This window comes from Mandrillus leucophaeus, unplaced genomic scaffold, assembly GCF_000951045.1.
Source record: "Mandrillus leucophaeus isolate KB7577 unplaced genomic scaffold, Mleu.le_1.0 Scaffold1186, whole genome shotgun sequence".
Taxonomy (NCBI): Eukaryota; Metazoa; Chordata; class Mammalia; order Primates; family Cercopithecidae; genus Mandrillus; species Mandrillus leucophaeus.
The window spans coordinates 31,191-58,466 of record NW_012100165.1 but is presented as its reverse complement, the minus strand read 5'-3'; the positions used below and the strand labels follow the sequence as shown (position 1 = coordinate 58,466).

The following is a 27,276-nucleotide window of genomic DNA, read 5'->3' as shown; positions in this document are numbered from 1 at the left end:
AATAAGTCCTGAAAAAGAAATTAAATCATACAGATTGGAAAGAAAAAGTAACACTTTTTTGTATATAACATGATCAACATAGATAATTATTGAAATATTTTGAAATAATATTGAAATAAGTTATTACTGAAAGTGGGCATAGCAATGTTGGAAAGGTCAAGATACAAAAATTAATTATATTTCTATATGCTCACAATGAGTAATGGACATAACAATGTAAATGTCATATAACCATCAACAAATTAAATATTTAGGGGAAATGTTAGCAAAACATGTGCAAGAATTTACACTAAAGTCTATAAAACATTCCCAACAAATTAAAGAAGGCCTAAATAAATGGCAGATATACTGTGTTCATGGATTAGAGAACTCAACATTGTTAAAATATCAATTATCCGCAATTAATCTAGAGGTTCTGCAAAATCTCAATCAAAATCCCTGAAGGTTTTTTCATAGACGTTGACAAACTGATACTAAAATTTATATGGAAATGCAAAGTACCTAGAATAGCCAAAACAATTTTGTGAAAGAACAAAGTTGAAAGACTTGCACTACATAATTTCAAGACTTGCTATAAAACTCCAGTAACTAAGACAAAGAGTATGATTTAAAAAATAAATATACAGATGAAAGGAATAGAATAGACTCCCACATATGTAGTCAATTGCTGTTTTACAAAGACGCAAATGCAATTCATTGGAATAAGGATACTCTTTCACCAACTGGCTCTAAAACAATTGGATATCATATGCAAAAATAAACTCTTACCATAACCTTGCATCATACACAATAAATTAACTTTAAATTGCTCATATATCTTAAGTATAGGAGTAACTATGATAAAACTATTAGAAGAAAAACGTTGTGACCTTCAGTTAGGCACAGATTTTTACATATCGCAAAAAGAGAACAAACCATTTTAAAATGCTGATAAACTGGGCTTTATCAAAGTTAAAAACTTCTGCTCTTCAAAAACACTGTTAAGAAAATGAAAAGACAAACCACAGAGTGGGAGAAAATCTTTACAAAATGCATAGCTGACAGAGGACTTGTATTTAGAACATTCCAATAAGACTGGGCCAAAGATTTGCCTAGACCTTTCACCAAGGAAGATACACAGACGGCAAAATAAAAGTACATAACAAGATGCTCAGCATCATTAGTTATCAGGGGCATGCAAATTAAAACCTCATGGGGGCCGCGCGCGGTGGCTCACGCCTGTAATCCCAGCACTTTGGAAGGCCAAGGCACGCGGATCCCCTGAGGTCAGGAGTTCGAGACCAGCCTGACCAAACGGTGAAACCCCCTCTCCATGAAAAATACAAAAATTAGCCAGGCGTGATTGTGCACGCCTGTAATCCCAGGTACTCGGGAGGCTGAGGCACGAGAATTGTTTGAACCTGGGAGGCGGAGGTTGCAGTGAGCCAAGACTGCTCCACTGCACTCTAGCCTGGGCGACACAGCAAGACCGTCTCAAAAACTAAAAGAAAACAACCTTACGGGATTCTACTTACAACTCATATGATTGGTTAAAATTTTAAAAAATCTGGCTGCAGAGATCGCGCCACTGCACTCCAGCTTGGGCGACAGAGCGAGACTACGTCTTAAAAACAACAACAACAACAACAACAACAACAAACCTGTTTGCAGATCCGCCATATTGTCTGCAGAAGCTGGCGCTGAAGCTGCCCCCACTTCTGCCGCCAACTGTGAGCGAGCGCAGCCGCGATGGAGACCAGGGCAAGCCCAGGGAAAGGCAATTATCAAATGAAGAGCTCTAAGAACAATGCTTTAACCCTGAAGTAACGAAGCAAAACACGTGCAAGAATTTTTAAACGGAGAAATGTGGAGCTGATTAAGGAAGAAGTTGCCATGTTGGATAGTCTTCTCATGGACTCCTAGGTGAGCTCTACTACTAGGGAGAGTGTGATCACAAGAGAGATGGTGGAGATGCTCTTTCCTGGTGATTCTGACCTGCAGTTAGCAACCACACAGAAATTCTGGAAACTGCTCTCCAAAGAGCCTAGTCCTCCAACAGATGAAGTTATCAACACTCCAAGAGTGGTGGATCGGTTTGTGGAGTTTCTGAAGAGAAATGAGAATTGTACATTACATTTTGAAGCTGCCTGGGCTCTAACAAATACTGCCTCTTGGAACCTCTCAGTAGACCAAAATTGTCATTGAAGCTGGGGCTGTCCACATTTTTATAGAGCTGCTTAATTCAGACTTCATGGATGTTCAGGAACAGGCAGTCTGGACACTGGGAAACATAGCTGGAGATAGCTCTGTTTGCCAAGATTACGTCTTGAACTGTTCCATCCTTAATCCTTTGTTAATATTCCTTACTGAGTCCACACGACTGACGATGACACAGAATGCAGTCTGGACCCTGTCAAATCTCTGCCAAGGGAAGAACCCACCCCCAGAGGTTGCAAAGGTCTCTCCTTGTTTGCCTGTGCTGTCTCGCCTACTCTTCAGCAGCGACTCGGACTTGCTGGCAAAGCTTGCTGGGCCCTTTCTTACCTGTCTGATGGCCCCAACGAGAAGATCCAGGCAGTCATAGACTCTGCAGTCTTCCAGAGATTGGTAGAGCTGCTGATGCACAATGATTACAAAATGGCTTCTCCTGCTCTGAGAGTCATGGGTGACATCGTCACTGGGGATGACATCCAGACCCAGGTCATTCTTAACTGTTCAGCCCCACCTTACCTTCTCCACTTGCTGAGGAGTCCCAAGGAGTCAATCCGGAAGGAAGCTTGCTGGGCTATTTCAAATGTTACTGCTGGCGAAAAGCTGAACATTCTAAAAACCAGAGTGCCTCTTCTCCGCCTCCAAAGGATTGCAGCTCCTCGCCGGCAACGGTAAAAAGCTGGACAGAGAATCTCTTTGAGGAGTCGACAGAAGTAGGCTTCAGAATGTCAGTCATAACAAACTTCTCCGAGCTAAAGGAGCATCTTCTAACCCATCGCAAGGAAGCTAAAAGCCTTGAAAAAAGGTTAGACAAATGGCTAACTAGAATAAACAGTGTAGAGAAGACCTTAAGAAGGGGACTTGTTGGGTTTTTCTTCCTTACACTATATTTTGGCTGCACACATACCTTTAACCCAGGAGCCCGGGGTAGACAAAGGGGACTAACGGAATCAATTTGCACCTTTTTAAATTTTTCTTTTTTTCTTTTTTTCTTCAGTGGTGACTTCCTTCCCTTTTGTCTTTTTTCATTCTTCCCAGTCCTCTGCCCTGATCGATCTAACTCTTCTCTTGGGTACTTGAGCAGACAGTATATTCCAGAGGTGGGAGGTGGGAGAGGAAAGAAGAAATCCAAAACAAAGTGTTCTTGCTCTGACAGAATATTAATCTTGTATGCTTGGATTGGGTTATTTAATTTTTTTTCTTTTGCACATTTTCCTTTTATTAAGATTGCTCTTCCCAAGAACCATGAGTTCCTGGTTTTAGTAAACCCAGTCGCCAGCATTGCCTGGGACTAGAGGCTGATGGGGAGGCTACCATGAAACAAAGGTCCCTCCCTCCCTCTGACTCTTTGCTCAGACCTCTTCAGTTTGGGAGATCCTCCTCACTCTCCTGGAGGGTCCCAAGTACACAAGTGGGAGTGCAGGGGAGGAGCACAGGACTTCACATGGGGCTTCCCACATGTAGCTTCTGATCCCATTTTTCCTACTCACCTTCCAAATGGTGTGACCCAACTTCATTTGTTTACTTGAAAATTCCCCCTCCAGGTTGAGAGAACCTCTGAGATGCCTGTATTTTCTGCTAAGCTTGAGACAGGGGGCTGTGGTCCTTCCTTTCTCCTGAGGAGAAAGTCTTTGCTCTGGTGACCTATAAGTTGTAGAGGAGATTGGAGTGAGAGTGTCGTGTATTGGGATGGTCAGGGATCCCCGTCTTTGGCTTTTCTTCTTCTTCCTCTCCTATAGTTGGGTCATGTATATTTTACTTCCAAAGGAGAGAATTTCAAAAAGTTCTGTATTTTTAAATATTCTATATATTAGGTAGGTCAATCTTAATTGGTCTCAAGAGGAAGAACTGCCTGTAATTTCTGTAAGTAGGATACTGTGAGGAAGACCAAAAAGAGATGTGGATGCTTCCTCACTCAGGAGGTCTGAGCTTGGTCCTTTTCCTCTCTACTTGGATTCTGGACCACCACCTGGGACCAACCCTCAGCTCTGGAACCTTCATAAAGCAGGTCAGTGTGGCCTGATTGTCCCAGGGCCTGAAGGGAGCAAGGATGAGCTCAGGGCCTGGTGAAGTCTGCTACTCTGTCCTTACTGCTGACCATCCTGCTTGTATCAGGAAACCCAGAAGCAGTTTGTTTTCACAAATTCAATCTCAATGGCCATTGTCCACATAACTGATCACCTATGCCTGCCTCTCCTATTTCTTATCTATTATCACTGAAACTTAAACTTAATAGCCTGCTTTTTTTTTTTTTTTGCTATTGGTTAGCTTCCCTGTTGGGATCCTTGTACCTGGTTTGGGTTTTCCCCTCCTTGTGACAATTATAATCCAGATGTTTTTTCTTTCTGTTTAAATTATGGTAGTGCATTGCCTCAGTGGCTTGCCTGTGCCTCTGGGTGGATTACATATGATAGTAAAGCCACCTGTTTGGATGTGAGTAGAGGAAGTTGGTGTAGACCAGCTGTGGAGCTGAAGGCACAGTCTGTCGCACTCCCACCTCCCCACTGTGGTTAGTCAGAGGCATCCTGCTCCAAGCTCCGCTTTTCCTTCCTCTGAAACAGTGCCATTCTTGCTCCTATTGCTACACATCTCCTTCTGGCTCTGGTGAAATCCATGCGCCTCTGCTTTAAACCTGAAGTTCAGGTACTTATTGTTGGCCATTGGTCTTGAATTTGCCCTCTCCTGGTGCTGTGGTCCCAGTTCAAAGCCATTTTCTGAGGAGGATGGTTTAAGGCTGGCAATTGTCCCTGAAAAACCATGTTATACCTCTTTGGTGAGTCAGATGCCACTCATCAGCTTGGGAATGATGGCTACCAACCCCCAATCTCCCAGGAAGGCAAGGGGGCAGAATCTTTTTTTCACTAGGCCTGCTACCTCCATTACAATTACAGTTGCATAAAAAGCCCTCCCCTACCCAACCTCTACCCATTGTTCTCATCCGAAGGGCAGTTTAGTAGGATCTACTCTGTGCATCTCAAGTAACAGGTAAGTCCCTGTTATTGGGGCCAGATTCTTAGTGTAAGACATACACATCCTGCTTGCCCAGCTGTTCCTCCAAAATCTACTTTGACTTCACCTCCAGGTCCTGTACCAGATGGAAAATTTTTTTGGTCATCTGGCTGCTACTCAAAGCCAGATTTCCCTAAGAATTCCAAAGGCTAAAGTCTACTGGGGCACAGTGTGAGGATAGATTTCTCATCAGAGAAAAGTGGCCTCCGAGAGCTTTCATTTGTGTCTTCCCCAGACCAGCTTTTCCCGTTATCTTCCTTTAATCTCCTTTCAACCAACAGGTGAAGTTCTTCCAGCCCACAGAGGCAATAATATCATCTTTTATATGTCCTCCTCTCCTTTGGCCATGTAATGAAACAAAATATTATTTACTTAGCCCAGGCTTGAGAGCCACTGTTTGTGGGCAGTCTCCATCTGGATTCCAGACCCTGGCCTAAGTGAGGTAAGGCTTTCTGGTTATTGCCAGGATGGAGCCCTCTACCCCAGTCTGCTATAGGGAATGCCCTAATTAGTTGAGGAATGCTTTTGGAATCCTGGCATGTTGGCATGTGGCTGATCTATCCTTTTTAAGATCTCTGGTTGGGGGTATCTAGATATGGGTTAGGAGAGACAAGGAGCCTTTTTCTTGGTTGATGTGTTCAAATGCTTTTTTGAATGGTGCCAACCCCTCCAGGCATCCCACCCCCAAATCATCATCTTTAGTACTAACAGGGTCTCTGGTCTTAGAAGCCTGCCTTCAGACCCAGCTGACTTCAGTGACTGCCTGGCCGTGATGTTGGCTGCAACCTTCAGATAGAACCACATGGGTTCCACCCACAGGCTGGCCAGCCTTGTTACCTGGGTCAGGGAATACAAATGGCCCCGCAGAGAGCAGGTGTTGATCTCAGTTTTCAGGGACCCCTTTTGACCCCTTGTGTTCCCCCTTACGTAGACCCCATAGATCTACTCCATCAACTCTCTTCCATGAAAGCCATCCTCCAGAAGCCCTGTTTTTTGGAGCTGAACTACACAGATTATAGAGCCAAGATTGCGCCACTGCACTCCAGCCTGGGAGACAGGGCAAGACTCCATCTCAAGAAAAAAATAATAATAAAATAAAAAGAGTCCACACCTTCATGAACCCTCAGACTCTGGAGTTGGGTATTGGCTTTTTTAGCCAGCTTTTGTGGGAACTGCCTTTGATTGACCTATTAAAGAAGGAAATGGGGTATGGAGTCCCAGCCACTCAAGAGACTGGATATCCCTCAAGAATGGCTTGGGTTACCAGCTATGGATCCTTGGAAGATTAAGCAAATCCTTCTCCTCACTAGTTTTTCTTTGCAAATTCATCTGCTTTGTTTTGTTTTTCCCCTGATAACTATAAACTCTGTCTATTTTCCGTGTTCTCAGGGTCCCTGGGTAGACAGACACAGCTTGATTTCAGGGCAGACTTAGGCCAGGAAACCATGGCATTCAGTGTGCTGAGTCCAGACAAATGATATTTATATACACATCTAAATGTGAAGAGAAAATGTAGTTCTTTAGGTTTCAAACTCTGTAATAGATATAAAACAAAAATAAAAACCTGCTGCAAAGTTCAAAAATATATAAAATTTTAAAAATCTGACAATACAAAGCATTGATGAGAACATGGAGCAACAGAAACTCTCATACTTTTCTGATGGGAATGCAAATTGGAACAGTCACTTTGGAAAACAGTTTGACAGTTTCTCATAAGTTTAACACAAACATCATAGAATCCAGCAGTTTCACAGTTACATGTTTACTTAGACATCCACACCAAAGACTTTTATGCAAATGCTCAGAGCATTTATTTATAATTGCCAACAATTGGAAACAGTCCAAATTTACATCAACAGGTGAATAAACAAATTATAATAATACAATGAAATATTACTTCACAATAAAAGAATGAACTACAGACACGTTGATATAGTTTAGATAATTGTCCCAGCCCAAATCTCATGTTGAATTGTAATCCCCAGTGGTGGACATGGGGCCTGGGGGGGTGGTATCTGGATCATGGGGACAGATTCCTCATGGCTTGGTGCTGTCTTTGTGATAATGAGTTCTCACAAGATCTGGTCATTTAAGAGTGTGTCACACCTCCCCTTTCCCCCCCCACACTCTCTCTCTTTCTCTTTCCTTCTATCTCTCTTTCTCTTTCTCTCTCTCTCTCTTTTTCTCTCACACACGAGCACATGTGCTTGCTCCTGCTTTTGCCATGTGACATGCCTGCTCCCACTTCACCTTCTGCCATGATTCAAAGCTCACTGAGGCTTCACCAGAAGCCAAGCAGATGCCAGCACCATGCCTCCTGTAAAGCCTGCAGAACTATGAGCTAACTAAACCTCTTTTCTTTATAAATTACCCAGTCTCAAGTATTTCTTTATAGCAATGCTAGAATGACACAATACAGAAAATTGGTACTGAGGAGTGGGACATTGCTATAAAAATACATAAAAATGTAGAAGTGACTTTGGAACTGGATAGTAGGCAGAGGTTGGAAGACTTTGGAGGGCTCAGAAGAAAACAGGAAGATAAGAGAAGTCTGGAACTTCCTAGAGACTAATTAAGTGGTTGTGACCAAAATGCTGTAGTGATATGGACAGTGAAGTCCAGGTTGATGAGGTCTCAGATGGAAATGAGGAACTTATTGGGAACTGGGGTGAAGGCTTCCCTTGTTATGCCTTAGCAAAGAGCTTGACTGCATTATGTTTATGCCCTAGGGACCTGTGGAAGGTTGAGCTTCAGAGTGATGATTTAGGGTATCTGGTGGAAGAAATTGCTAAGCAGCAAAGCATTCAAGAGTTTGCCTGGCTACTTCTAACAGTTTAGGATCAGATGTGGGACAAAGAAATGACTTAAAGTTGGAATTTATATTTAAACAGGAAGCAGAGCATAAAAGTTTGGAAAATTTGCAGCTTAGCCATGTGGTAAAGAAGGAAAAGACTTTTCTGGGGAGGGGAATACAGGCAGGCCATGGAACAAACACTTATTAGAAATATTTGAATAACTAAAAAGAAGCCAAGTGTTAATATCCAAGACAATGGGAAAAAAACCTGGAAGGCATTTCAGAGATCTAAGAGGAAGCCCCTCCCAGGCCTGTAAAGGAAAAGTGATTTCATGGGCCAGACTCAGGGCCCTACTTCTCTGAGCAGCCTCAGGACACTGCTTCCCACATCCCTGCCACTCCAGCCCCAGCAGGGACTCAAAGGGGCAGGGGCCTAGGTACAACTGAAACTGCCACTTTGGAGAATGCAAATTATAAGCTTTGGTGAATTCCACATGGTGTTAAGCCTGCAGATGCACAGAATGCAGGAGTTAAGGAGGCTTGGCAGCCTCCACCTAGATTCCAGGACATACATGAAAAAGCCTAGGTGCCCAGGCAGAAGCCTGCTGCAAGGGTGGAGCCCCCACAGAGAACCTCTACTAGGGCAGTGCAGACAGGAAATGTGGGGTTGGAACTCTCCCAACAGAGTCACCACCGGGGTACTGCTTAGTGGAGCTGTGAGAAGGATGCCACCATCCTCAAGACACCAGAATGGTAGATCCACTGGCAGCTTGCACCCTGCACCTGGAAAAGCCCCAGGCGCTCAACAGCCTGTGAGAGCAGCCACAGGGACTGAACCTTGAAAAACCACAGGGACAGAGCTGCCCAAGACATTGGGAGCCCACCCCTTGTACCAGTGTGCCTTGGATGTGAGACATGGAGTCAAAGGAGATTATTTTGGAGCTTTAAGATTTCATGACTGCCCTGCTGGGTTTCAAACTTGTGTGGGACCTGTAGCACCTTCTTTTTTTGGCCAAACATCCCTTTTGGAATGTTTACTCAATGCCTGTACCCCCCTTGTATCTTCAAAGTAATGAATTTGTTTTTGATTTTACAGGCTCATAGGTGGAAGGGACTTGCCTTGCTTCAGATGAGACTTTGGACTTTGGACTTTTGAATTCATGCTAAATGAGTTAAAACATAGGAGACTATTGGGAAGTCATGACTGTATTCTGCATTGTGAGAAGGACATGAGATTTGGGAGGTGCCAGTGATAGAATGATATAGTTTGGATATTTGTCCCCACCCAAATCTCATGTTGAATTGTAATCCCCAGTGCTAGAGGTGAGGCCTAGAGGGACGTGTTTAGATCATGGGGGTGGGACCCTCATGGCTTGGTGCTGTCTTCACGATAGTGAGTTATTGAGAGATCTGGTCATTTAAAAGTGTGTGGCACCTCCCCAGCCCCTGACCCCACTCTCTTTTGCTTCTGCTCTCACCATGTGAAGTGCCTTCTTCCACTTTGCCTTCTGCCACAAGTACAAGCTTCCTGAGGCCTCCCTAGAAGCAGATGCTGACACTGTTTCCTCTACACTCTGCAGAACTGTGAGCCAATTAAACCTCTTTTCTTTTTATGAGACACTTTGTCACCCAGGCTGGAGTACAGTGGCATGAACATGGCTCAATTCAGCCTCGACCTCTCAGGCTCAAGCAATCCTCCCACCTTAGCCCACCAAGTAGCTGGGACTATAAATGCACACCAGCACTCCTGGCTAATGTTTGCATTTTTTATAGAGACGGAGTTTTGCCATGTTGGCCAGGCTGGTCTTGAACTCCAGATCTCAAGCAATCTGCCCACTTCGGCCTCCCTAAGTGCTGTGATTACAGGCATAAGTCACTGTGCCTGGCCAAACCTCTTTTCTTATAAATTACCCATTCTCAGGTATTTTTTTATAGCAATGCAAGAATAGCCTAACACACACATACAACAACACAGATGAATCTCAAATCATTATGTGAAGTGAAAGAAATCAGACACAAAAGATTACATATACTATGTTCCACTTATATAGAGTTTAGAAAAGGCAGAAAGGGATAGAAACAGAAAATAGGTAGGTAGCTTAGGGACCAGGGATTGAGGGAGAGAACTGATTGCCATCACTCCGAAAGTTCCCTTGTGCCCCTCAAGAAAACTTGTGGAGTGATGGCAATGCTTTATATTTGATTGAGAGAGTGGTTGCGCAACCTAATAAATTTGTTAAAACTCATTGACCTAGCCACTTAAAAGTGGTGAACTTATTTTATGTAATAAAATATTGAATATTATTTATAAGTTATTTTGCCCTTGTATTCATTTGTTTTGCTATGTAACAAATCATCACAGATTTAGCGGCTTAAAATACTCACTGAGCTCACAGGCCTGTCAGTCAAAAGCCTTGTAGGCTGTTGCTGAGCTCTTGGTTCAGGGTATTACAAGGCTGAACCTAAGGTGTTGATCAGGCGGTGTTCTTGTCTGGATCAGTTCTCAGTTCCCAGAGGCTACCTATATTCCTTACCACATGGCCCTCTTCATTTTCCACCCAGCAATGGCACATTGAATCCTTCTTAGACTTTGACTCTCTGACTTCTTCTGAAACTAGCCAGAGAAAACCCCCAGCCTTAAAAGGCTGCTGTGATAGGATCAGGCCCACTTGGAAAATCTCCCTATCTTACGGTCAACTGAGCCATATAACACAACCTTATTATGAGAGTAAAATCCATCATATATACAGACCTGGGATTAGGCAGGGAATACTCAGGGAGTAGGGAGCAGAAATTCTTGGTGCCATCTTAGAATTCTGCCTGCCACAGTATCTGCAGAAATCTTCCTTTAGAAATTAAATTTCATGTAATTATACATTGAAAATAATACCCTTTTGAAAAAGATAAAATTACCATCATGTGTCATGTTAACAATAGGAATATGTTCTAAAAAATGTGTTGTTGGGTGATTTTTGTCTTTGTGTAAATATCATAAAGGGTACTTACACAAATCTCCATGGTATAGCCTACTACTCCCTGAGGCTACATATAGCCTATTCTCCTAGGCTACAAACCTGTACAGCATGTTACTATCCTGAATACTGTAGGTGACTGAAGCACAATGGTAAGTATTTGTGTGTGTAAACATACCTAACCATAGAAAAGGCACAGTTAAAACATGGTTTTATAATCTCATGGGATCCCCATTGTATATGTGGTCTGTCATTGACTGAGATCTCTTTATGTGGTACATGATTGTATTTAAATTTGGGGTTGTCCCAGAAAATCTGGGATATAGTGTTGCCATATGATTTAGTTACTTTCCTGCTACTTATGTTAGGATAGGACAGAGGAGGACTAGGCTAGCATGTTTTGAATGCTTACCCATGTGCCAGACACATGCTAGACATTTTACATAAGTAAAGCATCAAATGGCCTCTGATTCAAAGGAAATGGTGGGGGTGGAAGTAGAGAGGGGTGGGAGGTAGACATAGTTTCCAGTGCACAGTGTAGGAGGTGGGTGGTGTATGTCAGAATGCAAAGCTGGGCCATTCTCGGATTCTGTCCTCAATAAGGCAAGGAGGAGAACCAAAAATGGGGGGGTTATAGTGATGAATCCATAACTAGTCTCCATTTGGGTGTCTGGGGCAGAGCTTCTCAACCATAGTGTGGCTGGACAAATCTCTTCTGTCTACCCTTGCAAGCTGTACCAGCCAGTGTCATCATTTTTAAGATGCGCTATTAGGTAAAAGATTGTGCAAAGCACTAGTCTGAGGTATAAGACATAGCTCCTGTAGACGTGAGAAAGAATGTGAAGGACCGAGGCAGGACAGAAGCATGCCTCATGGGAGATGGTTCTGGGGTGGAAATTTGTCCTGAAGTCTTATCAAAGTGCTTGGTGTATCCTTTCTATGCTATAAGGCAGTAGATAGGATTTAGGGATTTAGGAGTTGGAGGACCCAGGCCTTTGATAGGCTCCCCAACTGCAGACCACAGAAGGAACTGGGTGGAGATTGTGCCAATACCACAGAGCAGGTTGAAGGGTGAGCTGCCTGCTGCCTGGCTCAACTGTTCTCAAGGCCCCCATGAGCATCAGCACTAATGCCTCAGCCTACACAGTGGGCGTTGAGCTAAGCTCAGCCAAGGCGAGGCGCTATGGTGGAAAGGGTGGATTCTGAACTGTGACGTGCCTGGGATTCTTTCCTGATTCTACTACATACCAGCTTTGAACCTCCAGGTAGATTTATGAAACCTGTCTGAGTCTCAGTGTCCACATCAGTAAAATGGGCCTGCTGGTCATGTTTCCCTCAAATGGTTGCTATGACCATGACAGGAAGTTGCTGCCCAGAACAATAGATGGTGCGAGGTGGTATTTTGACAGCTCCCAGCTAAACTGGGCTTCCGGTCCCAGAGCAGCTAGCAATCTGCCCTAACAGGAAATGAAAGGGAGCTGAACATGTGTATTTACTGTGTGCCTTTTGAGGGATACTTGTTTTACCTGGTGGATAGCCTAATGCCTAGTTGAACCTGCAAGCGGGTGGCGGCGGGAGGGGGGTCCCTCACTTGGGGAACTTGTTTATACTGGCAGATGCCCTTGTGGCTCTTGTCCACACTGTGTCTAGTTTATGCCTGACTATTGACCTCATGCTGGGAGCCTGACCTTGTGTTCTCCCAGTGTCCCAGAGAAACCCGGCCAGGGCACAGCCCCTGGTTCTTCAGATGGAAGGCATAAAGTCAATACATCATCACAATAGGAAACAAGTGCAAACATTTTCCTGGGAGGGAAGAGCACAGTGATCAGGAGGGCAGCCTCCATCCCTGGGTCAGGAGAGGCAGGAATGAAGAGTCAGGTAGAAAGAGAGAAAGAGACGGCAGGCAGGGTGAGGAGAGAGCATGGCAACTAGCACTATACATAAAAGAATAGGGTCTGGGTCATGTCAAGTTCCTGGGAAAATGCCTGAATGGTCCATTTATAGGAAGCAATGGGAAAGTGAGGAGCCCAGTCTGGCTAGGCGGGAGAGACGCCTCTGAATTCTTATCCGTGGCCACTGCTTAATCCATTTGGGTGTGGTGTTCTCCTTCTAACACCTAGGCAGCAACTTTTGCTGTGTAGAGAGCTTAAATACACCTGCTGGAGAGTCTGGCTTTATTGTGGCCTGGGGACATGGACCCATGGCAGACAGGTGAGACCGCATAACTGTCTTCTGCTGCACTGCCCCACTCTTTGTAACTGGACTCAGGCCCCAGTCTCTAATTCTCTGTCCAGCTCTTTTGTTTTGTAGTTTGTTTTTTTTATTTTTTTAAATTGGCAAATAAAATTTTATATATTTATGGTATAAATATACACATGTTTTGATACATGTATATAACGTAGAATAACTGAATAAAGCTAATTAGCATACCTATTCTATCACATACTTACCCTTTTCTGTAGCAAAAACATGTAACGTGTACTCTCTTAGCAATTTTCAAGTACATAATATATTGTTATTAACTATAATCACCAGGTTGTATAAAAGACCTCCTGAACTTATTCCTTCTATCTAACTGAAATTTTGTATTCTTGCACCAGTATCTCCCCAAACTCCCCTCCCCCAGGTCCTGGCAAGCACCATTTACTCCCTGTTTTTGAATTTGACTTTTTTAGATTCCACATATAAATGGTATCATGCAATATTTGTCGTTCTGTAGCTGGCTTATTTCACTTAGCAGAATGTCCTCCATGTTTATCCATATTTTTGAAAATGACAGAATTTCCTTCTTTTTAAAAGTTGAATAGTGTTCCATTATGTATATGTACCCCATTTTCTTTATCCATTGATAGACACTTGGGCTGATTTTCTAATCTGGCTATTGTGAATAATGCTGTAATAAACATGAGAGTGCAGCTATGCCTTCAGCATACTAATTTCATTTGCGTTGGATATATACCCAGAAGTGGGGTTGCTGGATCGTATGGTCGTTCCATTTTTAATTGTTTGAGGAACCTCCACGCAGTAACAGTGTGCAAGGGTTCCCTTTTCTCCATGTTTTCAACATATCATGTTATTTCTTATCTTTTTGCTATTAGCCATCCTAAAAGGTGTTAGATGATATCTTTTTGTGGTTTTAATTTGTATTTTCCTGATGATTAGCGATGCTGAACATTTTAATATGCCTATTGGCCACTTGAATGTCTTTTTTTTTTCCTGTACTTGTTTTTATTTATTTATTTTTAATTAAAAATTTTAGTTGACATATAATTGTACATATTTATAAGGTGCAGTATGTTATTTTGATACCTGTGTACAAGGTGTAATAAATGAAGGTAATTAGCAAATCCATCAACTCGGACATTTATCATTTCCTTGTGTTGGGAACATTCAAAATCCTCTCTTCTAGCTATTTGCAAATATGCAATAAATTGTTATTAACTATAATCATTCTCTGGTGCTATAGAACACTAGAACGGATTCCTCCTACCTGGTTTGTAATTTTGTAATCGTTAGTCAACCTCTCTCTATTCCCTCTCCCCTCTACCCTTTCTAGCCTTAGTAATCACTATTCCACTCTCTACTTCTATAATATCAGTTTTTTTTTGCTTCCACATATGAATGGGAACATGCAGTATTTATCTTTGTGTGTCTGGCTTACTTCCATTTCCAGTATTCCATTGTGTATATGTACTACAGTTTCTTTATTCATTCATCTGTAGATGGACACAGGTTGATTCTATATTTCAGCTATTGTGTATAGTGCTGCAATAAACATGGAAGTGCAGATATTTCTTTTTTCTTTTCTTTTTTTTTTTTTTTTTTCTTGAGATGGAGTTTCGCTCTTGTTGCCCAAGCTGGAGTGCAATGGCACGATCTCGGCTCACACAACCTCCGCCTCCCAGATTCAAGCGATTCTTCTGCCTCAGCCTCCCTAGTAGCTGGGATTACAGGCATGTGCCACCACACCCAGCTAATTTTGCATTCTTAGTAGAGATGGGGTTTCTCCATGTTGGTCAGGCTAGTCTCAAACTCCTGACCTAAGGTGATCCGCCCACCTCGGCCTCCCAAAGTGCTGGGATTACAGGCATGAGCCACTGTGTCTGGCCGTGGAAGTGCAGATATTTCTTTAGCATAGTGATTTCATTTCCTTTGAATATATGCCCAGTAGTGTGGCTGGATCATATGGTAGTTCTATTTTTAATTTAGTTTAGTTTAGTTTTTTTTTTTCTTTTTGTAAAAATGGGGGCTTGCAATATTGCCTAGACTGATCTTCTGCTTCTGGCCTCAAGCAGCCCTCCTGCCTCAGGCTTCCAAAGTGCTAGGATTACAGGTGTGAGCCACTGTACCTGGCTATTTCTAGTTTTTTGAGGAATCGCTATACTGTTTTCTATAATGGCTGTGATAGTTTACAGTCCCACCAACAGTGCATAAGAGTTTCCCTTTCTGCATACCCTTGCTAACATTTGTTATTTTTTGACTTTTTGATAATAGTCATTATAACTGGAGTAAGATGATACCTCATTGTGGTTTTGCTTTGCATTTCCTTGATGATTGTAAGGTTTAGCATTTTTTAATATACTTGTTGAGTGTATATACATCTTCTTTTGAGAGCTGTCTCTTCAGATCATTTGCCCATTTACAATCAGGTTACTATTATTATTATATTTTGCTATTAAGTTGTTTGAGTTCCTTATATATTTTGGATATTAACCCTTCATCAAATATGTGGTTCACAAATATTTTCTCTCATTCTGTAGGCTATCTCTTCACTCTGTTGATTATTTCCTTTGCTATGCTGAAGCTTTTTTGTTTAATGCAGTCCCATTTGTCTATGTTTACTTTTCTTGCTTGTGCTTTTGGGGTCATATCCAAAAACATATTTGCCCAGGCCAATGTTAAGAAGCTTTTCCCAATGTTTTCTTCCAGTAGTTTTACAGTTTCAAGTCTTATATTTAAGTCTTTATTCCATTTTGAGTTGATTTTTGTATATGGGGTGAGATAAGAGTCTAGTTTTATTCCTCTGCATATGGATATCAAGTTTTCCCAACATTATTTATGGAAGACACTGTCCTTTCTCCATTGTGTGTTCTTGGTACCTTTCTCAAAGATCAGTTGACTGTAAATGCATAGTTTATTTCTGGGTCCTCTATTCCATGGGTCTATATGTCTGTATTTGTACCAATACCGTTCATTTTTTGGTTACTATATCATTGCAGTAGATTTTGAGAACAGATAGTGTGATGCCTCCAGCTTTGTTCTTTTTGATAAAGACTGCTTTTTTGGGTATTTGGGATCATTTGTGATTCCATATGAATTTTATAATTTTTTTCTATTTCTGTGAAAAATGGCATTTTGATAGGAATTGTACTGAATCTGTAGGTCACTTTGGGACATTATAACGACATTAATTCTTCCAATCCATGAACATGGGATATCTTTCCATTTATTTGTGTCTTCAATTTCCTTATTCCTTGTTTTATAGTTTTCAGTATATAATTTTTTTATCCCTTTGGTTATATTTATTCTAAATATTTTAATTTTTGATGCTATTGTAAATGGGATTTTTTTTCTTGGTATGTTTTTCAGGGAGTTGATTATTGTGTATAGAAATCCTACTAATTTTTGCATGTTGATTTTGTATCCTGCAGATTTACTGAATTTGTTTATTAGTTCTAACAGTTTTTTGGTGAAGTCTTTAAGATTTTCTATATATAAGTTCATATTGTCTGCAAACAGAGATAATTTCACTTCTTCCTTTCCATTTTGGATCCCTTTTATTTCTTTTTCTTGTCTAACTGCTCTGGCTGGGACTTTCAGTACAGTGTTGAACAGAGGTAGTGAGAATGGACATTTTTGCCTTGTTCCTGAATTTATAGGAGAAGCTTTCAAATTTCCACCATTGAAAATGATACTAGCTATAGGCCCTGTTCAATTCTTGCTTGTCCCTTTTCCTCTTCCGTTGGGATTGGACCCCATCCCCTGTCCATGTGGCTGATAGCTAGTGTCCTTTTCCCAATAAAACTGTCACTCAAATCCACAAGGATGCTGTGTCTTGACATTGGCTTCATCAACCAGTTTGGATCTCTCAGTTCCAACTGAGGGTTGGACTTTTCCATACCCATTGGAATCCTAAGGCACTCTGCATGTGATTGTGCTTTTGGAAGCCTTTTCCGCATAGGGTTAGCCTGGCCCTGATTTCTTTCTCTCCTTCTGCATCCTGCACTGCCAGATCTCAGAATGGTTTTGCCTGAGTTCTGATAGCTGAGGGTTGAGAAGCAAGGGGAGGCAGCACCAACATGCTTAAGGACCTATAGATTTCCTCCCCACCCAGGAGAGACAGTGCTGGGAAGGTGCATTGGGTGGTGAAGAATGGAGGGAAGAGGTTTCTCAGGAGAGGGCAAGAAGGGGAAGCACATTCAAGGTGGAGAGCTTAGCCCAGGTACATTGAAGGACAGGGAAACACCCTGTCTGACTGGAGGGAAGGGTGGAGTTGGGTAAAGAACCCATCCGGGGAAGCCACTGATGACTTGAATCCCATTTTTCTTCCCCAAAGCTGCCATGTCCCTAGTCACTGTTTTGCTAAGACATATTATTTCCTCTAGGTTTTCCCATATCAGAAAGTGGCACCATCTACTACCCAGCTGCTTAAGTAAAATGCCCAACACTTACCTTGGATGTCTCACTCTTCCTTTGTGTCCCAATTCACCACCAAGTCCTATTGGTTCTACTTGAATTGATTTCTAATCAGTCCAATTCTATCCTCACCCTTCTAGTCCAGGCTATCATCCTCTTTCCCCTGGGCAATCCCAGTACTCTCTTTTGCTGATCTTCCCTTTTAAACTCTTACCCCTTAATCCACTCCCCATTCAGCAGCTACAGTACATTTTTACAATTTTAAATTCTTTTTTTATAATTCATTTTTGTTTATGTTAGACACATACTAATTGTACATTTTATAGGGTACAGTGTGATACTTCAATGCATGAATATGTTGTATAATGATCAGATTGGGGTAATTACCATATTTCTCACGTTAATCTCTTATCATTTCTTTGTAGTGACAACATTTAAAATCTTATCCTCTACCTATCTTGAGATATACACTACTTCGTTACTTGCTGTAGTCACCAGTCACCATACTGTGTAACAGAACACCAGAACTTATTGTTCCATCTAACTCTAACTCTGTACCTGTTGATCAACTTCTCCCAGTCCCCTTCACCCCGCAGCCCTCCCCAGCCTCTAGGAACCACTATTCTACTCTCTACTTCTATGAAATAAACATTTTTTGATTCCACATGTGAGTGAGATCAAGTGGTGTTCATCATTCTGTGCCTGGCTTATTTCACTCAACATAATGGCTTCCAGTTCCATCCATGTTGCTGCAAATGAAGGATTTCATTCTGTTTTATGGTCCAATAGTATTGTGTGTGCATATATATATATTTTTTTTCTTTATCTATTCATTTTCTTCTGCACTTTCTTTACCTATTCATCTCTTCATCTGTTCATCTTATCTGTTCATCTGTTCTTCTTTTATTCATACCATATTTTCTTTATTCATCTGATGGACAGTTAGGTTGATTCCCTTCTCTTGGCTATGGTAAATAATGCTGCGAAAAACATGAAGGTACAGATGTCTCTTTGACATGCTGATTTCATTTCCTTTGGATATATACCCAGTAATGGGATTCCTTGATCTACAGTGATTTAAAATACACACACACACACACACAAAAAAAACTATCCTTCTTAATCACAGCTTCAATTTCTTCTATTGCTTCCCCTTGATCTTCTAATAAAAAGCTTCCTACTGGGGGGTTGCATCCTATGAGGACATAGCCCTTGCTGACTCTCCATCTCATGTCCTTCCCTTTGCTCATTGGCTCCAGCCCTTCTGGCCTTCTTGCTGCTCCCAGAATACACTAAGCCCTTTCCAAACTTCTGCCCTTGTACTTGTTGTTCCTGCTTCCCAGAATACTCCCCACACCCACCCCACCCACGCACATCGCCCACCTGGCTGCTGGGGAAGCCTTCTCTGACCACCCATGTAAGTGTCACAGTCCTTCCTCTTTACTGCTATTTTCCCTGGTTCTTTTCCTTTCTTGAAAGAACTTTTCATAATCTGCAATTTTCTCACCTTCTGTTTATTTACTTTTCTGTGGTTTGCTCCCTGGCCAGAAAGCACAGTGTTAAGAGTGAAGACCATGTCGGTCTTGCACACTGTTCTATCCTCAGAGGCTAGCAGTGTGTGTTATACATAGTAGGCCCTCAAAACTGTAATTGAATGAGTGAATGAATTAGTGATAGATGAGTAAGCAAGAGGAAATGCTGGCCCTACAACCTTGCTCAGGAATTGCACTTCATCCACATTGCTGAGCACAAGGGGGAGGCTGGGATGTGGTTTAGGAGGGAGAGAAGACTCAAGCTTGGGAGGGTGCCAGGGCAAACACCAGTGGTATGAATGCCCAAACTTCAAAGGGGCCAGAGAATACACACTCTGACTTCTCTCTGGATTAAGATCTCACCAAAGGGAGTCCCCATTTCCAAGCCAAATTATTCTGGCTGTGGAGGCAGCTACAGAGGCTGGGAGGGCAGGTATCCTACAGTCCCACATGTGACAGAGATTACAACTCAACCCCACAGGGCCCACCAAGCAGCTTAGCCGCAGAATCTGCCTCTGCTCTTTGCCAGACATTCCAGTACATTCCACTCACCCTTCTCTTTGGCCTCCAGCAGCGGCAAATCCATAAGGGCCTCTTTCACCACACACACATGCCTTGTATGTACAGGCTCCGGGCTATTTAAGCAAGGCCTAGAACTCTGGCTGTGTTTCAAAGATGAAGTGATTCTGGTATTTATAGCTTTAGTGAGGGCTTTGGGCCTTTGGGGTGAAAAGCACTAAGTAAACTTTAGCTCTTGGAGCCCAGTTGTCTGTGATGTTCCTTCATCTGAAGTACAGCTTATTAGCAGTTCTGACTGCAGTCCTTGTAGAGAAACTCACGATTTACTCCCTGTGGTCAGCATACAGCACACAGTTCCCAAAGCAATAGTGTAAGGGCATCCTCAGAATTCATGCTTTGTATAGCACTTCTCATTTCCCAGGAAAGGGATAAGTTCTTGTTGAATGGAAGACCATGTAACCCAGAAAGCCAAGAGTAGGTTTGGGAAATGTGCCGTTCTCTTCCTCCTTTTCTTCCCATTAGGCTGTTTTGGAAATCTTATCACCTTTATGAAGTCTGTCTACACAATGGACCCAGAAACAGTCTGCAGGGAGATGTTCCACTGAAGGGAAGGAAATTCTGCTCTGAACGCTAGGTATCTCAGCCAGCAAAGCTCTGGTCACCAAACTTGCAAAAGGAAAAAGAAGAAAAGGAAGAGAAAGAATTCTGGACATGAGTTGGGGCTGCTGAAGGGAAGCCAAGAGGCAAGGATATTTGAAATGTCACTGGCTGGAGGTATTTAGAGGATGCAAAAAGGAGTAGATGAGTCATAGAGGAAATGAAAACCTCCCTGTTGGCCAGGAAATAAAGTCACAGGACAACTTATTGAAGACCTTATGTTCTCAAGTATTTATAGCAGAGAAAAGAAATAATTGGTTTGGCCGAAAGGCTGCACATGAAGCCTCTGTCCAAGGTCACATAACAACTTTCATTAGAGGTTGGAGGCCCAACATGGGGCTGAAAGCCACACATGCTACAATTTTTGAAAAGTTCATGATGTTCCAGGGGAGCGACATTCCTTACCTTGTCTAAACATTACAACAACTCTGGAAAATTGGCATTTTGATCCCTATTTTCAGATGAGCAAACTGAGGTTCAGACATGGCTACATTTTTCTTTTTCTTCCAAAGTCATAAAGCAGGTAGCCCGCACTTAGCTCCTTTATCCCACTGTGGGGTAATAAGAGGCAGCACGGTATACTGAAAATGGCACAGATTCTGGAATCAGACAGGCTTAGGCTTGAACCCCAACTCTTACCACTTACTAGATGAGTGACCATGGGGAAAGCAGTTTGGAGTTCAATTTCTTTATCTGTAAGAATTAGTATTATTCCTCAACAAAACACTTACAAACAGAATTCAACGACACATTGAAAGGATTATATACCACGAGCAAGTAGAATGTATTCCTGGAATGTAAAGATGGCTCAACATATGAAAACAATCAGTGTAATACCCCACATTAACAGAATAAAGGGGAAAAAACCACGTGATCGCCTCAATTGATGCAAAAAATGTGTGTAACAAAATTCAACACCCTTTCACGATAAAAACACTAAATAAAGTAGGAAGAGACGGAAGCTACTTCAGCATGATAAAGTCCTTATATGACATGCCCACAGCTAATATCATACTCGATGGTGAAGGATGGAAAGCTTCTCCTTTAAGATCAGGAACAAATCGGGGATGCTTACTCACTTTCATCACTTCTAGTTAACATAGTGCTGAAATTCCTAGCCAGGACAATTAGACAAGAAAAATAAACAAAAAGCATCTGAATTGAAAAGGAAGTTAAATGATCTCTGTTCACAGATAATATGATCTTTTATGTAGAAAGCCCTAAAGATTCCACTAAAAACCTGTTAGCACTAATAAACAAATTCACAAAGTTGCAGGATACAAAATTAAGATGTAAAAATCACCTGCATTTCCATGTACTAACAATGAACACTCCAAAAGGGAAATTAAGAAAACAATTCCATTTACAAAAGGATCAAAAAGACAGAAACACTTAGGAATTAATTGAATCAAGGAGGAGGTGGAAGGTTTGTACATTGAAAACTACAAAATGTTGCTGAAAGGAATTAAAGAACCAATAAATGGAAAAATAGGTCCATGGATTGGAAGACAATATTGTTAAGATGCCAATATTTCTCAAAGTGATCTACAGATTAAATGGTAATCCCTATCATGATTCCAGTGGCATTAAAAACTTTTCTTTGAGACAGGTTATCACTCTGTCACCCAGGCTAGAGTGCAGTGGCTTGATCACAGCTCACTGCATCCTTGAACTTCCAGGCTCAAGTCATCCTGTGGCTTGGACTCTACCATCTCTGACTTTTTTTTTTTTTTTTCTGGTAGAGACAGAGTCTTGCTATGTTGCCCAGGCTGGTTCTGAACTCCTGGCCTCAAGAAATTCTCCTGCCTTGGTCTCCCAAAGTGCTGGGATTACAAGCATGAGCCACCATGCCTGGCCACATTTTTTTAATTGTTGTTGTTGTTGCAGACATAGAAAAATTCATCCTAAAATTCATATGGAAACTCAAGGGACTCCAAATAGCCAAAACAATCTTGAAAAAGAACAAAGTTGAAAGTCTTAAATTTTCTAATTTCAAAATTTACTACACAGTAATAGAAATAGTGTAGCACTTGCATAAAGATCAACTTATAGACAACTAAAATAGACCAGGGGCTCAGAAACAAACCCTCGCATAGATGGTCAGATGATTTTCAACAAAGGTGCCAAGACCATTCAAAGGAGGAATGGACTGTCTTTTCAACAAACGGTGCTGAGAAAACTGAATGTCCACATGCAAAAGAATGAAGTCGGATCCTTACTTTACCGCATATACAAAAATTAACTCAAAATTGGATTAAAGGCCTAAATATAGCACCTAAAACTATAAAACTCCTAGAAAAAAACATAGGGGAACAGCTTCATGACATTGGATTTAGCAATGATTTCTTGACTATGACACCAAAAGTATAAGAAAAAAATAGAAAAATTGTACTATACTAAAATGTAAAACTTCCATGCATCAAAGGACACAATCAACAGAAGGAAAAGGCAATCAATGGCATGGGAGATGATATTTATCATATATCTGACAAAGGGTTAATATCTGGAATACAGAAAGAATCCCTACAACCCAACAAAAAATACCAAACCCACTTAAAAATGCACAATAGACATTTCTTCAAAGAAAATATACAAATGAGCAACACAGAAATTTTTAAAATGCTCAATATCAATAATCATTTGGGAAATGCAAATCAAAAGCACAATGAGATGCCACCTCATACCCATTAGGATGGCTACTATATAAAAACAAAACCTCAGAAAATAACAAGCATCGGCGAGGATGTGGATTAATTGGAACTCTGGTGCACTGTTGGTGGGAATTTTAAATGATGCAGCCACTATGGAAACAGTATGGTGGTTTCTCAAAAAATTAAACATAGAATTACCATATGATTCAGCACTTCCAGGACCCCCCTGAGGATACCAAAATCCACAGATGCTCAAAACCCAGATATAAAATGGCACAGTATTTGCATATAACCTATGCACATCCTCCCACATACTCTAAGTCATCTCTAGATTACTTCTAATACCTACTAAAATGTAAATGCTATGTAAGTAGTTGTTAGACTGTATTGTTTAAGAAATTATAACAAAAAAATAAAGTCTGTACATGTTCAGTACAGGCACAACCATCCATTTTTAAAGAATTATCTATCTATCTATCTATCTATCTATCTATCTATCTATCTATCTATCTATCTATCTATGTATTTTGAGGTGGAGTTTTGATCTTGTCACCCAGGCTGGAGTACAATGGCACGATCTCGGCTCACTGCAACCTCCACCTCCTACGTTCAAGCAATTCTTCTGGCTCAGCCTCCCGAGTAGCTGGGATTACAGGCACCCACCACCACTTCCGGTTAATTTTTGTATTTTTTAGCCAAGATGGGATTTTGCCATGTTGGCCAGGCTGGTCTCAAACTCCTGACCTCAGGTGATCCACCTGCCTCAGCCTCCCAAAGTGCTGGGATTACTTGCATGAGCCACCGTGCCCAGCTGAAAGAATATTTTTGATCCTAGGTTGCTTGAGTCCACAGACGCAGAACCCACGGGTACAGAGGCCAACTGTACACCAATGCTCATAGCAGCATTACTCACAGTGGCCAAATGTGGAAGCAACCCAAGTGTCCATTGATGGATTAATGGGTAAAAATAATGAAGTCTATACACACAATAAAATATTATTCAGCCTTAAAAAGGAAGGAAATTCTGACACTTGCTATAACATGGATGAAACCTGAAGATATTATGCTAAGTGAAGTAAGTCAGTCATAAGAGGACAAATACCGTATCACTCCACTTATAAGAAATACCTAGAGTAGTCAAATTCATAGCGACAGAAAGGAGAATGATGGTTGCCAGTTACCGGGGTAAGGGGAAAACGAGGAGTTTTATTGTGTACTACTGCTACATTATAGTAGTTCATAATGTTACTATGAACATGGTGTATAAGCATCTGTTTGAGACACTGCTTTCCATTTTGAGGGAATATGTTCTGAGAGGAGGAACTGATGGATCAGATGGTAATTCTGTTTAACTTTCTGAGGACCTGCCATACTCTTTTCCGCAGCAGCTGCACCACCAAGAGTGTGCCAGAGTTCCAGTTCCTCCACATCCCCACCAACACGTGTTTTCTGTGTTTTTGCTTTGTGTTTTTTAATTTTAATTTTTGTGGGTATACAGTAGGTGTACATATTTGTTGTTTTCTGTATTTTGGAGAAGGGGACAGGGTGTTACTCTGTTGTACAGGCTGGAGTGCAGTGGCTTGATCATAACTCACTGCCGCCTCAAACCCCTGGGCTGAAGCAATCTTCCTGCCTCAGCCTCCCAAGTAGCTGGGATTACAGGTGTATGCCACCATGCCAGCTAATTTTTATTTTTATTTGTAGAGACAGGGTATCACTATATTGCTCAGGCTGGTCTTGAACTCCTGGCGTTAGGCGATCCTCCTGCCTCGGCCTCCCAAAGCACTGGGATTGCAGGTGTGAACCACCATGCTCAGGCTTTGTTTTCTGTATTTTTGATAGTAGCCATGCTAATGGATCTAAAGTGATATTTCATTGTGGGTTTGATTTGCGTTTCCCTAATGACTAACGATGTCGAGCATCTTTTCACGTATGTCCATTTGTGTGTCCTTTTTGAAGAAATGTTTATTCAAGTCCATTGCCTAAGTCAGAATTGGGTTGTCTCGCATTTTCTAATTCAATAATGTTTAGCTAGGAGCTACTATATGCAATAATCCAGTTAGGCCATCAGGAAACATAAAGATGCGTGAGATCTCGCCTTCTGGCATGTTCCACTGTTCACATTGTGTATGGAAATGTGTGGGACCACTCATGCAGGACAGAGGGTGCAGAGGAAATAAGGTATGCACAGTCACCTGTCTCCTGGAAAGGTGAAGCTTGGCTTGGTCATAAGGGTGAGTGAGATTTCAACAGATAGAGATGGGGGCCAGGCACAGTGGCTCATGCCTGTAATCCCAGCACTTTGGGAGGTTGAGGCGGGCAGATCACCTGAGGTCAGGAGTTTGAGACCAGCCTGGCCAACATAGTGAAATCTCATCTCTACCAAAAAAATACAAAAATTAGCCAGGTATGGTCACACGCATCTGTAATCCCAGCTACTTGGGAGGCTGAGGCAGGAGAATCACTTGAAACCAGGAGTCAGAGGTTCCAGTCAGTGGGCCAAGATCATGCCATTGCACTCCAGCCTGGATGACAGAGCAACACTCCATCTCAAAAAAAAAAAAAAAAAAAAAGAGAGAGAGAGAGAGAGAGAGAGAGAGATGGGGTAAGGGAACAAGCCTTGAGAATACACGAGCAGAGGAACAATTTGGAGCAGACTTAACTCTGTTTATGCAGTGGTTGGAATGTTCAGGCATTCAACTCAAACTGACTTAAGCAAAATGGAGAACTTATTAACTCATGTAATTAAAACACCCAGAATTAATGGCCTCAGATATAGTTGAATTGAGGGACACCAAAGAGGTCATCAGCGCTCTGCATTTCTCTCCGTATCTTGGGAAGGCTCTCTTTATGAGAAGAGCATGAATCCAGGCCTCACATTCGACAAATTTTGCAATCCTCCATAGTCCCTCTCAGGGAGAAGTTTGGTCTGCTGCACTTGGATGTAGGTCCATTGCCTTATCAGTCACTGAGCCCCCAGGCTGGGGCTGGAGGTTGGACAGACAGTCCTGGCTCACATGACTTTGGAAGGGGTAATCAAGGCTTCCCCAACTGAGAAAATTCCTCACATTATTGCCAGAAGGAGGAAGAGGAAAGCTCAGGAGGACAGAGCAACCAATGTTGGTTGCAGACCAGCTCACTTAGGTGCCTCAGATTGCACAGGAAAGGATGAGGAAATCTGAGAAATCCTCCCTTTTCCAATTGTAAATAATGCCCAGACCATGCCCCAGTTTCTCCTTGAGACCTGTCTTTCCACACCTGTCTGTACTCCGTATACACACACATATGTGCATGCACATATATGTCAATGCTCACTTCTGTGGGCTCTGTAGCCAGGTTTGCTCTGTGGTCCTGCATTTCTGGGGCTCCAGGTTATCCCAATTGTTTGTTTTCAGTTCTTCCCACCAGTGTGCTTGTCTGTCATCTCCTCTACATCATACAAGAGAAACCCACAACAATATTTGCCAGAATGCCCCTCCGCACAGGATTCTGATTGGAATTTTCCATTAAGAGGTACTCATGAGTGGCCAGGTGCAGTGGCTCATACCTGTAATCCCAGCACTTTGGGAGGCTGAGGCAGGTGGATTGCTTGAGCTCAGGAGTTCAAGACCAGCCTGGCCAACATGGCAAAACCCCATCTCTACAAAAAATTAAAAAATTAGCTGGGTGTACTGGCATGTGCTTGTAGTGCCAGCTACTTGGGGGGCTGAGGTGGGAGGATTGTTTAAACCTGGAAGGTCAAGGCTACAGTGAGCCAAGACCAGGCCACTGCACTCCAGCGTGGGTGACAAAGTGAGACCCTGTCTCAAAAAAAAAAGAGGTACTCATGAGACTTAGCAGACAGACAAGGAGAAGGGATTATTGTCTGGAAGCGTTTACAGGCAGATGTGAAGGTTGCAGCAGTCTCTGGGGATGCTCCTGTAGACCACCCAGTCTGAGGGTACCGGCAGCTGAGAGAGCTGATGACCACTTCTGAGAATCACTCATCTGTGCTGTAGGATAATACAGAGGGGAGCTGCCAGACAGTTCTTGATCGTTGCAGCAGCTCCTTGGTGAACGTCCTGAGAATCACCCTGTTGCAAGCTGAGATAAGTTGGGAGAGTAACACTGAAGTTCTTGAGATTCACAATAGTTTTAGGGTGAGTTCTTGAAAGTCACCCGCTTGGCTGTGCAGGCTGGGATGATTGGCAATTGTTTGCCTGATTATCCTGCCTTCACTCTTTTTTTTTTTTTTTTTTCCTAAAGCGGTACCTTTTTTTTGGTTTGTTTTAATATTTTAAGTTCTAGGGTACATGTGCACAATGTGCAGGTTTGTT

General features: G+C 42.1%; 1 pseudogene; it reads left to right on the top strand.

The window, feature by feature from the left end:
• LOC105528844 overlaps positions 1–27,276 on the top strand; it is a 59,738-nt pseudogene that overhangs the window by 6,031 nt on the left and 26,431 nt on the right.